Genomic DNA, 19044 nt, shown 5'->3' on the forward strand with positions numbered 1-19044 from the left:
CGCTGGGCATATGGTACACACAAGTGTGCAGGTACTTGGTAGGATGGAAGTTAATGGCTAAAGTTACTTGATCAATATTCTGTTAAGAAACTTCTGATTTAACTGATATGGAACTGAAAGTTCTGATACAACTGCAGAATTTCCAAGTGTTTGTGAGAAGAAATATTGATTTTGGTTTTAATATTCAAGCTTTACATTGCAGGCAAAATAAGCACTGGCCAGAGATAACAGCAAGATTTTTATGTATTTAAGTCATAGTTTCACTTGAGCTATCGGCTTCTTTCCTAATGTCATGCAGTTTATTATGATAATTTGGCACACATTCATTAAAAAATTTATTTTACTCAGAGGAAGCTGTGCATAGAGGGATGCTGTAGAATTTTAAAAACGTACTTGGTATCTCTTCCCCATTAAGATTCTATAAGGAACTACATGAATTTTTATGTAACTAAGTAGCTTTTATAATTTGATGTGGTGTGGTTTCTTTCAGTCTTTGACTTAGCCAATAAACTTCATTTTCCAAAACTCCACAGCATGCAAAGACCTAAAAAGCTAAAGAATTCATGAATGCAGGAAGAGAATTTTATGTCTACAGAAGCAAGTACTCAGAACGAGAAAAAAACATCAAATTGTGGCTTCCTTTGCAATTTTAACTACTTTACCCTATCTCCTTTCCTCTCTAATTATTTCAGAGTTAAGTATTTTCCAACTGGTTATAAACTTTTTTTGTCATGTGGGAAGTTTGATGTGCAAACTGTTTTTTCCTCTCTATATTCCTACTATATAGGGATATAGTTTTTATGCTAATTAAATGAAATTCCATGCAAAATGACCCATTTATCTGTGGGGTTTTGAGATGAATGACAGTAAAGCACCTTTGTGCTTCACAAAATTCTTTAATTTATTTTAACTAAACTCCTTGATATACTACCTGCGCATTATACATTTGGCAACTAAGACACAAAGGAGGAAAACGAGCATGTGAATTTTTAGCATATTTAACATCAAACAGACATACTATCAGATTCAACTCTGTTGACAGGAACATTCTGCAATGAGGTCTTTAGCTCATTATTAAACAGAACTCTAAGCTGGCTGTCACATATTTTAGATGATTATGGCTCATATTAAATACCTCATATAATTTCAGCATTCCTTTTTAGAAGGGGCTATGTCTATCTTGATGAGATAAGACAAATAAGATTATTCACAAACCTACAGTCCTGTCATGATTTTGCATAGGCTCCTCTTTGCTGTTGTGTCACTTGCATACCTTGATAATTTAAAATTTAGTAATATTCATAGACTGCCTCAGTTTTTATGTAGCCCACACAGGCTTACTGTTTATAATTGTTTTTCTCAGATTCCCATGTCAGGGCCATATTTCAGACTCAAGAAATAGGTAAATTATTATGTATATATGCTATATACCAGAAAAAACATAGCCTTTAGATTGGCTCTGGGTGTTCCTGAGGCATATACAGTCTTGTAAGTCTGTCAGTACTTAGTTAACACGTTCTGGAAATGTGAAGTTAATCATGCAGATGGGCATTTAGGAAGTCAGTGTTTTCTCATCTCTATGGGTAGATGATGATTTTCTTTAGGACTAATTAGTGGGGTTATTAATCCAAACAATTAAATTCTCTTCTAACACTACAGCTGTCTAATTAATGAATCTATTAATTAATCAGTACGTTTTCCAGATGTCTACTGAGATACTGTCCCTTGAGCAGCAATATTAGCTGTTGATCTTTTGCAAACCAAGAACTAGAATCTTTTGTTTGTTTAGTTGTATATGAAGCAAGAGCCTGATTTATTTAAGTTGTATCTTTTCCTCTAAGTAAAAAGCTATTTTTATTGTTTTTTTTTACCTGACGTACATGTGTCTAGATAAGTGTTGTTAAAATCTATGGGAATGGTATTCAAATGCTTCCTTTCCAATGAACCAGAAAAAGCTCATGCAGAAATGAATGTTACCATGCTAACATGCAAATGTCTCAATTGCTTTCAATTTCAAAACCTACTTACCTTGTGACAATAAGTCATGATCTTACCACAATGTTCTTATCTGTGGCATGCTACTTTGCAGTGCAGCTTGAAAACATGCTGTCATTTGGGTCAAGTCTGGCAAAGTCAGCCTATGTGATTCAATCTGACCATTTCTCCATTTCTCAGACAGGAATGAGAACTGTTTTGAGCACACGCTATGTGCACAGGTTTGAGCAACAAAAAAAAACAAAAAAAAAACCAAAAAACAACGTTTTTCTGCATACTACAATAGGTAGGATTCATTGTGTCTGCTGTGCTAGTCTGCTTGGTTTGTAACTTCTTTTGGAAAAGTGGATTTTTTTCAAAGACAAGTGTTAAAACCTGTTATTTGGCATTTTCTCTTGCACAACTAAAGCAATTATCAGTTTATTCAGTAATGAAATTGTGGTCAGCCAAAGGTACTGAAACTAATTCTCTTGCTTCCCTCTCTGTTCCATAGAAGCCAAGGTATATGTGAACTAGTCAGCTCTAATAATCGTACAACAGGCTGGGATGTAATTGCTAAGCTACTATGGCTGCATTTTTGCTAGCACATTGTCTTTCTCACTGACAAGGATCTATTTTATTTTTCTCATCCCTCCTTCCTCTTAGAATTTCCTCCCTTTTAATTTATCATGAACAAAAGAAGGTAAAGAGAAGGATTTAAGCCTCAAGCAAATGATATTAATTTTAATGAAATCCTAGAATGCAAACCACACCCCCTCTATTCCTGTGTTGGTGTGCGCAACACTCCAAAAACTTGCCAGCCCACAGCTGCTAGTGTTGCTGTATTATTGGAACATATGCAGAGTTGGCTGCTTTTCCCAGTGCCAGGCATCCATGCTGAGGAAGGTGCTATACTGTGAAAGGACATTGTCAGAGGAGCCAAAGGCATATGTTCTCAATTGGCATTTGTCCGTACTGACATTTTGCTGTGGGCTTGGGCTGTTTGGGAAGGTAGTTTTACTGAGGTGACAGGCTGAGTTTTGCCAGCTGGCATCAAACTCAACACAAACTACTGGCAACAAGAAACAAGTGCTTTGAATTAAACATTATAGGAGTTCAGACCTGAGCAAAACTGGCTTTATGGAGGAAACACCTTGTTCTTGATCCTTCAGCTTCTGCTCATTTTATTTAGTGTTAGCACAGATATTTTAGGGAGCTTTGAGATTACATTGGCTTGGTTTCCAGATGAGTTCTGGGAACTGAAGACTGAGCTGGGGTATAATTCTGTTTCTAGCTACAGACTGAGCTAAAGATAACTGTTAAGTGTTCATTGTCTGGACTATGTTGTGCAGAAACCTACAGTTGCATTGTATCAATAGCTGTCTGCATGTGATTAACCAAGCAAACAGGACTATCTGGAAAATAGAAATAATGCTGGCCAAGCAAGGAAATAAATCCTGACTCTATTAAAGGAAGAAAATAGAAAACCTAACTCTATAAAACTCTTTTGAATTAACAAGACCCTCAGTCTTCTCCAAGGGCAAAAGCTTTATGTAGCTCATCTTTAAGAATCCTCAGTGTGCCTGTAAATTTTTGTGCTGGAATTTAAAAGACAAATTTGACCAATTGTTAATGGAAAAGCGTCAGTGGCAGCTGAAGTAGTAGTATTTTGGTGTTCAGCATTTTTTTTTCTTCTAACTTCTACAATATGTTTCTATACCTATAACTGAAAAGAAGTACTTTAAAAACACCAACAAATAACTGCTTCCCCTTTCACCTCCCCCCCCCCCAAAAAAAAAACAAACCAAAACTCAAACAAACAAGGAAAAATTTTAACAATCAAACAAATCAAACAAGGAAAAATCTTATGTAAGCATTTACTAGAAAAGAGTAACCAATAATATTATCATTTGATTTAGGAGTGGAGAATTTTGTGTAGTTGCATCTTGCATATTTTCTTTGACTAAAGAATCTTTAGAATCTGGCTAATCAGAAACTCAAAAAACATTTTTCTTTCTCACATGTCCCCACACCCCTCCTTGATTTCCTCTTGTTCCTCTAAATGGACCACCCTACCTTCCAAGCTCTATTCATTACCTACTTACAAAATGCTACTAAATATCCTTTGCTATTGGATTAGCCCTTGTATATACTGTAGATTTAAGGCAAGCAACACAGCTAAGATTTTTTTGAGTAGTTCAGTGAAATGAGCAAAACTCACTATTCACCTGCTTACTTTTGTTGACATTCCACTATGTCATAAAGATTTTCACTCTGTGGTTCACAAGTTACTGATGGTGTAGTAAGCGTATGTCAAGTATTTGATCCTTAGAGAGCTAACTAATTGTATGTGTTATCTTCATTTTCAATTTTAAAATTGTGTCAAAATGAAGACAAAACCACTTTGTTAATGTTATTCTTGTAAGTAACTTACCTAGTCATTGACAAGATGCTGTAAGACCTGTGAAAAGTTGTCAGCTCCTATGAAAGGAAAGATGCATGTAAGATTATGCTAAGGCACAGTCTGTAGTATAAAAAGCATTTGGAGAATCCTTCTCTCCAACCTAGATCTCAGTGTGTTCATGGATTCAAATCCATGGACCAGTGCAGCGTAAAACCTGCTTCTAGATGTTTTTAAAGGCAGAATTAAGATCTGCAGATCTACAAGACTATTTGTATTTTGTGCTTTTGAAATTGTTTTCCAGCAGTGGAAGCAGTGGTCTTGCCTCTATTAATATCTTGATTTTCTCCCTTTTTGTGTCCTAATCAAAGCTACTTCTATCTCTTTCATCTTGTTCAAAAAAAAGCACAACTTAACTATCACTGCTGTGTTAGTCTGCACCTTACACTAGCACTAATAAGACTACTTGAATGAGACAGAACTTTTTCCCTATCTTGTGTATTAGAAAACACATTATAGATTTTCACATTAAGTGCTGAGAAAATACAGTTTTGTTATCACCACAACTTAATGAGAAACTTCCTTCTAGGAGAGACAAAGTAGATAATTTTGTTGAACTGAACTCTATTTTTGGCTAGGGTTGAGAGCTCCCTGAGGGGCATAGGTTAAAAGCATGTTTTAAAGGTGAGATTATTTCAAGAAATAGTAGTCTTTATCTCCCTGACAAACTCTTGTATGGTCTTGAATTTTTGACTTCCTTACTTTGGTTCATTCCTTTGACATTAGCTGTTTGTAGTGTTTAGTTTTACTCCATCAGGATGTCTCCAGTACCGTAGATTCTAGCTGTACAGATAACGGGCTGGGCAACAGGGATATGCCAGCTAAATTTCTAAGCAGGCATAAATAAATAAATTCCAAAATGGGTCTCACAAAAATGGATGTGTGTCTTTGGTCCCATTTCTTCGAAGTGTAGGACAACATGGAGGCTACACCATTTGGCAAAAACAGGTTTTTGAAGACATTTCAGTCTGAACCTTTTATTTTTTGATGTATGTGCTAAGGATCTTTGAAACATTAATCAGTTTTTGTTCTTCCAGACTACCTAAACACAGCTGCTAGGATGTCAGGTCTGTGCTGAATGAATGTAGAAGGACCCCTTAGTCTCCTGTTCAGGCAGACTCTCTCAGTATACAGTGCATGACACTTCAGCACTTCAAATAAACATGCTGTGTCAGGCATACTTGATCAAAGGTAGCCTCCTTCTTCTTATTAGGGCAGATAAGCTCAGTGTCTGCTTTTTGAGAAGTGCTGATCATCTACAAAGCTCTGAGTCCCTTGGATTTGCAAAGATTCAGCATCTTTGGAAGTCACACCACTAGCAATGACAAAATTGGACTATCCAATTAGGTGATCTCATTGTAAGTCCAGTTAAATTATAGATGTTAGTGTACTTACAGACTCAGGTAATCACATGAATGCATGCTTCCATTGAAATCAATAAATGTTAAATTACTCAGTGCTTTTAAAAATCCAATTAGGCACTGAGACAGCTGAATAACTGTAGAAATCTGATGTATGGGAACATGAATTTATATGTATGGCATCCATTATGCTAGGAGGCTGTGAAGGAAAGCTGAGGAATGAAATGCCCAGTCAATGGGGCATGCAGTGGCTAACTTTCATAAGCTGCTTTAAAACCTAGGATCGCTGCCTCTGCTTTCAGTAAGTTTATGGTCCATATGTGGGAAGAGAATAACTTGGCATACACCAACCCTGAAGCCCAGCATTATGTTTATGTATTCAACACTCTATTTCCATTGGCAGAGAAATCTAAATATTGACCCACTGCCATACTTCGTAACAACTTTTTGCTGAATTCTCAGATATGTTCATCCAACGCCATTAAGTCTGGTAGATTGAACCTAATAAACACAAAAAGGAGCAATATGTGGGAAAACAGGAACAATCTAGAGGGGTTTTTCCTGATCTCTGTGAAATATCAAAATATAGCATATTCTATTTCTTGTTTGTAAGAAAGAATTATAGTATTTTTGGAAGGAAGGGGTAATTATGGATGGTAATCAGAAAGCCTGAATGGGAGAAGTCCAGTTTTAGTGAGGAGATACTTAGCCAACATGAGTCAGACGAGACAATGCAAAGATATGCCATTTCATTTGTCTGGCAGATTTTCAAAAGCTTATTTCAAGGACATGCCTAGAAGCCTTCAGTAAATATATATGTATTAACATAGTTAGTCTTTTAATTGCTTAAAAAAACCCTGAAAACATTTTGGCTACCACATGACTATCAGCTCCCCATGAACTTTTCCAAAACCCAGCCACAGATAATAGTAAGAAGTTTTTCATCACATATTATTAGAAAAGTATAATGTCTTTCTCTGTATTGAAATGAATGGCATATAGGAAGGGATTCAGAAATTTTTTTAAATTTCCTTCAGTTGTGTAGTAGTCTTGCTTTGCCTTGACTAGTCAGGGCAGCTTTTTAAAAATGTATTTTTAAGATCCTAAGATATTAAGAGACTTTTTAATAAAAATTTTATAATATCATTTAATACACTTAGATGCATTGGTTAAATGTTTGAATACAGAAACTGCTAAAATGAAGGATTGAATTACAATTTTATATGGTCTGAATTTGTTTATTGTCTCATTTTGTACTAATAGCAAAGATACAAATCTATACCTAAGAACATCTGGTGAAATGCAGCTGTTTACTTTTCCTGGGGCAAGGAGAGAAGGGAGGAGGGGGTAGATCTGAGAACATTGTAGTGGTACTGTCTTGATGGGGAGAGATGTGGTTTTTTTGGAAGTTTTGAGAATGGGTATTTAGCAGAGCTTTAAGCCTTCACATTATTTTAGTTTTAGTTTTGAAGATAAGGGTATGGGTTAAGAACAATTCATTGTGCTTACATTTAGTAAGCAAATAATAAATTCTGTGTGCTTACATTTAATGCTGATAACATTTAATAGCACTGCACAGTGATCCCTGAGAATGGATTGCTCTGTATGATTCTTCCCTGTTGTGTGGCCATTTTTTACCTCACTGGAATGACTTACAGCAGTCAAGGTGTAATATTTTTGGATAGGGCCTGATCACTATGTTTATACATGTGTGTATATTAAACTTTGTTAAAATTGAATTTAAATAAATTTAAATTGAATTTAAATAAAATTTAATTTTTAAATTTTTGGACTAAACTATTGCACAGTTTATGGAAATAAGATGAAGAGAAAGAAATGTTTTACATTGAAAATAATTCCAGCAGCTAATAATAATAATTAGCTTTTTCTACTGAGATCAATAACTGGAGCACTGCCTTCAAATTCAGAAGCCGGTGGCCTTTTTGACAGGGATATCTCTTCTATAATTTATTTGCCAAATTACAAACTTTTAAAGTTTGCTTGCATGGGCTGAATAGAGACAAAAGGGAGATTTTGAAAAAAGTTAATCTTCTCTGTAATTAATGGGAGACAAGTTTTTTCCTGGACTGATTCAAAAGATCAAAGTTGAGTTCCTGCCGAGTTACTCTCTTCATTCATTACTTCTGGGGGAAGTCAAGGGAGAAAAAACTTACTTGACTGAAGTTAGTAGTGGTGAATTCTTATTTCAGGATTTTCTGAATTCTCTGAATTTGTGTGTGAGTATTTTTCTGCATGTTTTAGTTCTGCTAGTGCTGACCAGTCTGTGCACATATCCCCCCTGCCCCGAGATACTTAACATGCATTAGCCTGGAGCTGCGTTATTAAAGCTGGATTCATTTTGCTGCGATTGCTGCTCCTGGGTGAAGAACTAGCGTTGAAACTGAAATCATAGCCCCTGTTCTGCTGTGCTCCTGGTGAACCCTCTGCTGCCCCTGAGGCAATGCTGTGTCAGAAGCTGTCAGACAGGAGTGTGCAAAGCAAGATGGAAAGAGTGGGGCTGAAGCATTTTGGTGGCAGTGGAACAGTGCTGGGAGGAAAAAGAACTCCTGAGAGTTCATATCTTTTTGTGATACTGGGGAGGACAGGGATTGGAATAAAAATCAAAGCCCAGCAAACTGAAAAAGACCCCACTAACCCAAAGCAAAAAAAACCCCTAGTATTTCAACATATCATGTTGATATTTCAACATATCACTGAAACCCCTGCTCTTATATATTCTCTTTTTACTTTTTCCTATATTGTTGCCCACTGCTTTTTAATCTTAGATTTCCATACTAAACCCATTTACACTGAAATATATTGAGAGAATGATGCTTTTGTGTATTGAATGTGCTTTGACATCATTTATTTAGAACTTGACAGGGTTTCCATCCTTGTTGATTAAAAAGGCATTAATGAGATGGGTACTTGTCAAGACTGGATTATAGTCATCTTCATGTTGGTGAAAGGTCAATGGAATGACTACTGAAAACAAATGTGAAGCACATATTTTTGCAATGAATTATTGATTGTGCTTGATATAGGAAATAAGAAATTGGAATGTCTAGGAAGCAAAATATAATCACTCCTTGATATTTTAATCAGGACGTTTTATGACGTTGTTAATGTAAGATAGAAAGCTGTATGTGATACAAAGTATTTTCTTTTTAAAGCATAATTCAGTCTAGGAAGAAAAAAATGGGTATATGTGGATTTTATATTTATTAAGCCATAAGGCACTATGGCTTATGTAACATGCAAATTGATTTCTTCAACATGTACATGAGTTCTTAATTACCATCTGATAAACTGATGATAATTCAGTTAGATACCAAACACATGGTTGACAATACATCTATAACAATTCTCAGAGCTTAAAAATTTAAGCATACACTAATGCTGATTTAATTTCTTTATTTAGCTATTTGTATTTGACAAATTGTAATAGGTGGCATCCTGGGGAACCAGACTAAAATCTGATCTGTAAAGGCTTATTATCTTTACATAATGCATTATAGACACTGCTTTGCTGTGACAGATTTTTATCTTGTAATGTCAAAACAATTAATGGGAAAATAATAATTTAGGATGCTTCATCTTACTTGTCTTCAGTTTGCTAATGAGTTCCTGCCTCTGTCTCTGGAAATTTTTAATATGGATGTGTTAGGAAAGATGGAGTGCAGTGTTCCTGCTGCTTTAGTAAGATTTCAAGAAAATTGTAAGCATGAACATTTATTTCTACACAGACACACAAGCACATATCTAATCTCAGAAGTATGCGATGTGAGATGGAGTAAATATTTCCTGCTCACCACAATTTGTATGTCTTCCAGCAGGAAATAAACAGCAAAGTATTAGGGTTTGGCATTTGCAGGATTTTGCCTAAATATGTGGAGATACTTTTAGGGTATGTTGATCTCTTAAATTGGAGAAAAAAGGATTTCTTACATGCAGTTGCAGAAAAATGCAGCAAAACAGTCTTAATTCCATTTATTTAATTTAATTCTGCAGTACATATTTTAATTTTTCTTGTTTGCATAAAATCAGCAGTCTCTATCTCTCTGAAATATCCAACAATATTTTATTGTTCATTGCTGTACTCAGTGTGTTTTCCTGTTTGAAGCCCCATAAAAAAAGTTAGCTTTAATTCTGAGACATGATGAATGTTTCTGGGGTTTTAACACTTGATATGAGAATTTTAAAAAGCCTTTATTTTCACATTTCTTTTTCATTATTATAGTAAACTACAACAAAGTAGTAGTTAGGAAGATCCAGCACTGACATTAATATTGTCTGGACTTGTGGAATGGCAAGCAGTCCTCCATTCTGAGGTAGCCACATACTTAGGTTGGCACGTGGGTTTTTGGGTTGCAGCACAGGGATTACAGGATTACATCATCCACTAGGTTGGTAAACGATTCTTGACTGGCTGCAAGGAAAGTATGTTGTAAGGAGAATCTAAACTTTAGCTGTTCTTTTTAACTTTTTTTTGTTTCATAAAGGCAATAGCTTGAAAAAATGCCTCCTATCTCCTCTCTTTATTCTAGCTGAATAGTTTTTTCATAGCACGTAATTTCTCTTAGAAATATCTAACCGTAGATGTGTTCTAAGATATTTATGGGTGTTGTGTGCCAAAATACCCTAATTAGCTTACTAGAAAGTGTGATCATAATGTGTACAAACATTATCAAGCACGTGATTGCATCTTGTGACTTCAGTTTCACCCATTTGGCAATAATATGGGATAATCTGCTTCCATTTAAGCAGTGCAAAGGGAACTAATTTGTTTCCTGTTCCCTGGCCAAGCAGTAACATTTGAAGTGAGTGTGTGGGTGGTGGTGGGGGTGAATAAAGACCACTTCACCAGGAGAAGAGTTTGGTCTGCTGTCTTTTTCAGCTAAATTAGTTCTCAAAGCAAAGGGAAACAACCTGCTCAAACTATAAAGTAACTGTTGGCAGGACAGTAAATGGTTTCCTGTCTGGATTGTGCCAGGATATGAACAGATACATTTTAAATATAATGTGTAAAGTAAAATCCGTTCAGTTTTGCAATATACGTTAGCTTTTTCACTATGAAATGGTAATTTACAGAGACTTGATTTTTCTTTTTCCAAAGTTTTCTGTTAATATAAGATTTCCCTGTTTAGAGAGGGAGACTAATTTTTCTGGTTTTGGATCATTGTGTGTTTTATCTTACGGATTTTTAAAATAATGAGAGTATTTGGGGATTAAAATTCTTCTCTGACTGAACTCAGTCAGCAAAAATCAAAAGCTTGGTTGGGAAGAGTATCAGGCCAGTAATGGGTAGGAAAAAGCTGGTTCCACTTGTGCACAAGCCCACAGCATTTTCTCATACAACAGTTGCTAAGAGGTTGTGTGTGGTCAGCACCACACTGGTAGCCTTAGGCTGACTGGAACTGCTTCAAATAGACCTAAATATCACCAGATACAGAGGAATCTGTTCCATGTTCCCATTGTTCCTGCTCTTAAGAAGTAATTCATGCATAGGCAGGCATAAAAAGCCTGGTTCTCTTTAGTTTAGCTTGTAATGATAGTTTTAGCAGGTCTGCCACAACATTAAAATTTAAAATAATGGCATTTTATACCAAAACCTCTTTTAATACATCTCTGTTATACACATACATCTGAGTGGTTTAGTCCTTGCTGAGATTTAAGCTAATATAACAAGTTCTAAGACCTCATGTTAGCAGTTTGCACTTTAATAATCACAAAACGCTAGACTCACAAGAACTGTTCTTAATACAAGTCCAAGCATACAGTGAAAATTGTTTCCTATAAAAATTCTCTCAGAATATTAACTGTGATTATTCCACTATTATAAGTAGTTAAATCCTATTTGGTTGAAGAATATTTTGGGAAAATAAGTGACTATTGAGTGATGAGAACTGCAAGAGAAAATAGATTCTTTCCCCATCTGGTAGATTTAAAAGAGAAATTATGCTAAATGAGAGGTTTATGTTATCATTTATTGATGATATTTTTATGCCTCCATAACACCTTAAATTTGAAAATATTGGCGCCTCAGGAAGCTAACTCATTTCTCTGTAGGTGCTAAAATTTCCACAAATGTGTAGTATGAAATCTGATACATTTGTTTCTACTGAATTGAGATGTAATTGACAGTATAACTTGGATTATAATCCATCTGCTAAACTGGGTTCTGCATGTTTTCTCACTATTACGTTTCACTATGCACTGTACTTATTTTAAATATGTAACTCTGCAAATGACTGGGAATAGTTTTGAAAAGGTTGTTATAGTCTCTCTTGCATAAGTAACACATCTCTAGGAAACAGAATTAGGTCATTGGCATGCATGTTTAATTGATTTAGCTCAAACAGAAGAACTGGAACTCGGGAAAGAGCAGTTTTCTGTGTCCTGAGGTTCTTCTGACTTTTCTTCTTAAGGCTACACATTATAGCAACTGTCTTTCCTCTTGAGGACAATTAGATCTTTTTGGTCAGTGTTTAGCCTTTTCTCCTGGTAAATGAAGCAAAAATCAGCTCTGGGGTATTGCTGTGGCTGTACACTAAATCAGTAATACAAGAGGTAAGAAGGTCAGAAGTCCAGACTGTTAAATTATATATTACTCCTGAGCTTCTAACTGAATAACATCTAAAAGTCAACTGAAGATCCAAAACTGCTAAGGAATTTTAAAAGTTTCTATAAGAACTTTAGCTTTTTGAAGGGTCTCAGTGGTGTGAAATTATTTAACAAAATACATGACTGATGCAGGATGTTGGCTGGCTGGAGTGGCCCTTGTCCACACGAGCCCCTCAGTTAAGGTGTGATTTGCTTGGTCTGTGTGTGTGGTTGTCCCTCCACTCTGCAGGAAGCAGAGCATCAGCACAGCTGTGGAAAGTCACATGCATAGATCTCAATGTTCCTCCTTCTCAACCTCTGCACTGCTTTGAGTGTGAATTGTTACATAGAGTATCATCTATAAATCTCCTTTCTTTTGCTTGCAAGAGACCCTGTTAATGCTGGTTCTTTGGTAGTCAAGAACAGTTTTATGGTGCTTTCAAATTTTAAAGAAGATTTCACATGGCCTCAAGTTGCATTCCCACTGATGGGAGTGTGTCTCCCTAGTGAGCTGAAAACACTCTGTAAGCTGCAATGCAAAACACGAGCAGGTAAACTTTGCCAGACCTGCTCTAGTTTTTTGCATGGTCAGTTTGTTATTTCAGTCCCTAAATCTTGATGAAGGAACTCATAGCCATGAGTTTCCTAAGTGCTCTGGCTATGAAAAAGTTCAAAGCAGTGCCCCATAGAAGGAATGTATAGGAGAATGTTTCCAGCAGTTAAAACCTCTTCATCGTTATGCTGGTCAGAACAGAATAACTTAATCAAATTCAGTTTCTATAATCTGGACTGGCAAATAGAGCAGAATTGTCACTTGCTCTTTTTGGAGTATTCTGTTCCATGCTTCATACAATGTCCCTGACAAAAGGGAAATTTCTATGTAATAAGAAAATCCCTGGACATTGACCTGGACTGTAGTGTAGATTGTGTAAGAATCTCAGCATGCTTTAAAAATAAATATATGAAGTAATGCTATATGTAGCAACTGTCATATAGTTTAATCATAGCTTAATACAACTGAGTTCAGTCTGAGTCCAAGAGATAGTTATCCTATTAAAATCCTGTGTGATTACAGAGCTCCTTTCAGGAAAGAGGAGAAAAAAGGCTTGTCAGCTTTTGGCAGTGCCGAGGTGTTGGACTTTGATCAGAAACTCTGATCTCTGTGGCTTCTATTACACAGGGAAGGAACTTGTCTTGGCACATCTTCTAACGGGTTGTGAAAGATCTGTTGCTCTTGCCTATTGGAAGAGCTTTCTTCATTATCTAACATCTTGGTTTGATTAAATCCTTCCAGAGAAATCATGAATTAGAACCTGAACATTCACAAGAATGGTTTTAATAATGATTTTCCAGGCACCATATTTATGAAGCATGGGAGAATAGCACTTCTCTGACTAGCAGATATGTGGAAGGACACATTGATTGAAGGCTCTAAGGTGTACTTAACTGGAGATGAAAACATAGAAAAGGAATGGAAGGTTAAAAGTAATTTGTAAATAGTCCTATGAGAACTAGAAGCTACTGTATGTAATTTATTTTTAATAAGCATATTAAACAATACAAATGGTTGAGATTTTGTTTTTTAGATTTTACTTTTTCTGTTTCCACTTGGTATGTTGTCATTCCTTTCTTAAAATCAGCATAGTGCTGCAAATGGTCAGGTTTTTCTGGATTTACTCTGAGAGCCACTGGAAGACTTGAAATAGAAATGTACAATCCCAAGCAGTGTCAGTAAAAAGAAACTAAATAGTGAAAAGATACTGACTGAATACACACCTTCTATTTTTTTAAATAGAGCTGAACACTAGAGACACTTCACAGAGCTCCACAGATAAAGACTGGATATTTATGGAAATATAGCTACCAATTTTTGAAGCCTTTAGGCGGGCATGGGTTTTCTGGAAATGGACATGTGTTGCTGCTTTCACAGCACTGCTTCAACTACTCCCATCTTGCCCATGTGGGATGGAAAAAGCTGTGTGTGATCCCCACTTACAGAATGAGCAGCCAGCCCATTTCTGTGGCTGCAGGTAAACCTTGCCACCTACCACAGTTTTCAGAGATGTGGGGCTCCTATGGCTGATCTCACCCAAGGCCTCAATATGTCTGGAAGTTGATTCTTAGGTGGCCTTCCCAATGTTTCTTACTAGGGCAGAGTGTTAATTTAGGGTGTAATAGTTCTATCTGATTGGCTCCATATCCTGACCCTACCATCCAAAGTGATAGAGACAAGGAAATGGATTTTCAGGTACTGTAAGTTCATGCTTGTAATCTTAATGTTCATTTTATCTTTTTCTTTAAATGTAGCTATTGTGCTTGTTGATGGACAGTGTGGTCTAACCTCGTGTCTGCAACTATGTTCCCAAGGCCTGAGATATCTTAAGGTTATCCCAGCCAGATGTGTAAAACTAGACTTCCTTATGGGGAAGCCTTTCTAAAGCTAGCATTTCTTACGGGTTGCAAGAGGGGTAGTGGAGGATTCTGAGTGTTTCTATTTGTGTTCTTGCTACAAAATGGGCAAGTGCTAACCGAGTATAAACTAGAACCTGGGCTCTAAGCCATGCTGCCATCTGTACTGGCTAGTCAGGATTCAAGATATTCAGACTCAAATTAACCTATCTCTGTGGAAGTAGGGGGGGTTTCAGCCAAGATTCAGTAAAAATTTTAAACTATTTATGGCACAAAAAGACAAGTCTTATTTTTCATTGATTTTCTATACTGATTTTTTTTCTTTCATCTGTAATTGTAGATAAAACACAGATTGCAATGTTTTAAAAAAGCTTGAGGTAGCTGTTAGTTTCTATGCAAAATAGTAATAAAGATAAAATAACCTCAAGATCTGTCCGGAATCAGTAACTTTTGAGTTTTTTATTCTTACCATTCCAAGGGAGAATTTTTCAGTTCAGATCTGGGCTTGATTTTTCACACTGGATCATACAGCTCGTTTTTTAACTGAATAGTTAACCTGACCTAATGCTATAATAGATATTTAAGACAAAGGTGCTATATGCAATTTTTTTAAAATGTTCCCTGGTTTGGAGGAAAAAGAAAAAAAAATGAGGATAAATTTAAAACAGAAGGACTTTTTTTTTTCCAAAGTAAGTCCTTGCATGTTTTGTATACCATAATTTCACATTTAAACTTTTAACCGAAATTCAGTGTACTTAATGAAGTACAGCATAACAACTTTCTGTTGTGTGTGAATCCAGTTCTAGCAGCACAGTATTTTTTTCTGGTTTTTCTTTTGGTCTGTTAACCCTGATTTAGGAATCACTGACTTTGCAGAACAATGGCTATGGGAAGCCTCAGTGATGAGGAATGAGCCCTTTGTTTATGGGAATATCAGTTTCCAGTGCTGCCTTGGCTGGTGTTCTGGCTCTGACAGTGTACTTGACAGCATCTGATAACTGAAGCTGTAAAAATGGCACAGTAGGCATATAAGTTCTTCTTCCAACTGTTTTCACTCTAATTACAGATATTTAAAGACAGGTTTAAACCCATAAAACAGAAGATTTTAATAACCTTTCAAGATGTTATGTTGGTTCTACAAAATCTGAGTATCCTTGACAGCTGTTCAAGTTACGGCTGTCAAAACTTTAGGTATATTTTTGCTCTTACTTTGATTTTTTTTTTTTAATTCTGCAAAACAATGCTAATCAGTTTTTGCCCCCTGCATTTCTATGCCTTCAGTTTCATTGCACACGTTGTAAGATAAGTCACACTCATTCTAACTTCTCTATGCAATTACTGATTTTTATGTTCTGAGTTTTTTTTGTTTAAAAAAAAGCAAAAAGAGTTAAAATTGTAGTCTCTTCAATTTAATACTTCCAATTTTCTCCCATTTTCCTTAATCAGAATGTACCAATCAGGTTGCTGGATGGACTATGACAGATCATGGCACATTTCCCTGTATATAAGGTCTTTCCTTCTTTCTATTCACAATATTCCCAGTGGCACGTTCCTGTATTTTGCCTCTGTATTGTCCCCACTAGTTCCATGACATCCTCTTTATCTTAATGTATCTCAAACATTCGGCCTTCTCTGGATGGATGAACATGCATTCAGGCTGGATGAGTAATGGAGGTGGCTGAGAACTGCTGGACCAACTGGCTTCTGCCTCTTGACTGTCAAGCACTTGTGGCAATGCACTCTTCCATGGTGTACTTGTTTCCATAGCACAGATGTGATACAGGAGGGATGGATTTAATCTGAGCCTGGTTTGGGTAGCTCAGTATGTTGGTGTATTGATGGGTTTGCTGTCTGAATATGCAGCCTCAGTTTAGAAGGGAGATAAAATAAGTAGTAATGAAAAGGACTATCAGATGTCAAAAAACTTCTGGCCATTTCACAGGAGAATGCCCTTTTTTTCAGAAGCTCTGGGAATGCTATGTGTCTCAATCTGGTCACAAGCAGCTGAGGGCACAGCCTGAGACTTTGCAGTGCTGAAGCCTGGGGGTGCAGTGGGGTCTGTGATGTGATGGGCTCTGCCTTAGGGACTGCAAAGGCTGCAGGTCTCCAGGCCTGACTGGACCCATCCTGCTAAGCAAAACAATGCTTCTCCTCTCTGAGAGGGGCAGGGACAGACAAGGGAGCTGCGACAGACTGGCTACTAGGGAGGGTGGGTCTGGCTTTTTTCTGGCCCAGACAGGAGTCACTGCTGTGCAGAGGAGTCACTCCTCTTAGTCAGCATCACCATCAGCCATCTCACTCTTTTGAAAGCTGGAATGGGGGAGTGGGGAACGGGGACACGACTGTTTTCCTGGCTCCAGGATCTCTTGTTGGGAAGAGTCTGAACAGAGACTGGCTAACACTGTGGCAGCCAGTGAGCTGCCAAATGCCAGCATATAAGCAAACTGGATTTGAGGAGGGTTGAAATTTTATTGTATCTTGACTCAAGATGTCAGTACTGGTTTTTTACATTTTTATATCCAAATAAATATATAGGTGTATGTGTACACACATATATACATACATATGCAAAATATTAACAAATCTGTTACAATGGGCTCATGGGCACTCTATTTCCCCTGTCCCCAGGACCCTGTGACTCTGATCAAGATACCCCTGGACCTCCCCATCCTGTCCCAACGGTGCTGGTGGAGAGCCAGAGAAGCTCTCCCTGTCCAAAGTCTACATAGACCGTGGACATTTCCTGTTCGTTCTGTTTTGCCCCACTCTCCCCTAGGACACTACAGTATAAAGAGAGCTGAACCAACATATCTGGAGTAAGAGCCTCTTTTGGAAATCTTTGCCATCTCCTGATATTCCTACCCTCACAGCCTCGGACCTCTGAGCTAGCCTGATATTCAGGGGGCTGTGCGAGGAGGGAGAACGTCACAAATCCAAAGGGGAAAATTGCTGGGATTATCAGGTCACAGAACAAAGCAAACTGAGGGACTCTACCCTGGCTTGGGATAGACATCATTTCCCAAAGTTGTAGTTTATTGTGCACTTCTGGGTATGGTCTTTAGTAAACAGAAAAAAACCAAGAGAGATACTTTCTGAGCTTGCTAGCAACTAGGGTCTTTAACATCTGTCTGTTGAGGAGATGTAAGGTTATTCTACTGGGTATTTACACTTCCTTTCTGTTCAGCTTTGGTGTGTGTGCTTTGCCCCATAATTTTTGAGAGCAGTGTTATACTCCATTTGCACTTGTAATGGACCCCAGTGTGGGTGACCTGAGCCCTGTGCGGCAGGGCAGCCTGCTGCTGGCTAGACCACAGGTGCCTGGATAGCCTAATAAAGTCTCCACCAAAGGACAGGAGGACTCTTGAGGCAATGTAATCCACGTGGGTTTATTGAGGAGAACGAGGATGAAGGAGATGGGAGTGGGAGCAGGGAGACACTGGGACACAGGGGAAGGAGGCTGCAGGAGTGAGCAGGGAGGAGGGGCCAGAGGATATAACTGGGAAAGGCAAGGGGGTGGATGGGGTACAAACAGTTCAATGGGAAGGGGGTTTAAGGGGGGAGCAGAGATGGAGTGGCATAAACGGGACTAACAAGAACAAGGGAAAGGAGTGGTTAACTCGACAGAACTAATGGGGAATGGAGAACACAGAACTATCTAGAACTAAAGGATGGTACAAACAGTGATGAGCATAAACTGGGGAGGATACAACATATGATGGGCATATCTTCATTTACATGGGGAAGACAGGAAACCAGGGGCAATACTTTTCCTTATACCACTGTGGTTTCTTATGGTATTCCTGGAGAATACCTCCCCAGGACCTCCTCCCCAGAAATTGTTAGATGGAATTTTTTGGCTGGGTTGCAATGTACATTTCAGTAAGTGTTTCTTATAGTAATACTGTGATAAAAGATCTGCTCTCCAAAATATACATGGTTTTTCAAATGCTTTGAAAAGCAGATTATTTTTTTTTTATTCCCAGCAATTCCAATAGCAACTTATTACTGGAGTTTTTTCATTAAGTTGTTGGAAGCAACTGTACTGCAGAAAATGATAAATACACTATATTATTCTGAAAATTTTGCACTGTAAAGCATGAACATAATTTTCTTACTTAGTAGATACTTTCCATGCTGTGCACAAATCTCTTATTATGTCTTGTGTTGTGGTTGTCCTTATTTTCATTTAAATTTATTGCAGTGCTTTGTCTGAAGAAAATATTTTGATTGGTTAGT

At 37.3% G+C, this 19044-nt stretch overlaps 1 protein-coding gene and 1 long non-coding RNA gene across 4 annotated transcripts in view; both read left to right on the forward strand.

Moving 5' to 3' along the window:
• LOC110468846 (SAM and SH3 domain-containing protein 1) overlaps window positions 1-19044 on the forward strand; it is a 526394-nt gene that overhangs the window by 48283 nt on the left and 459067 nt on the right. The window lies entirely within an intron of this gene.
• The window catches only part of LOC146767926 (uncharacterized), a 130033-nt gene that overhangs the window by 23625 nt on the left and 87364 nt on the right, over window positions 1-19044 (forward strand). Inside the window, exon 1 of the long non-coding RNA XR_014953811.1 lies at window positions 1-19044. This exon is cut by the window's left edge and continues 23625 nt beyond it; it is cut by the window's right edge and continues 48341 nt beyond it. This is a non-coding gene — a long non-coding RNA (uncharacterized LOC146767926).

Source organism: Lonchura striata, chromosome 3 (assembly GCF_050655825.1).
Source record: "Lonchura striata isolate lonStrDom1 chromosome 3, ASM5065582v1, whole genome shotgun sequence".
NCBI lineage: Eukaryota > Metazoa > Chordata > Aves > Passeriformes > Estrildidae > Lonchura > Lonchura striata.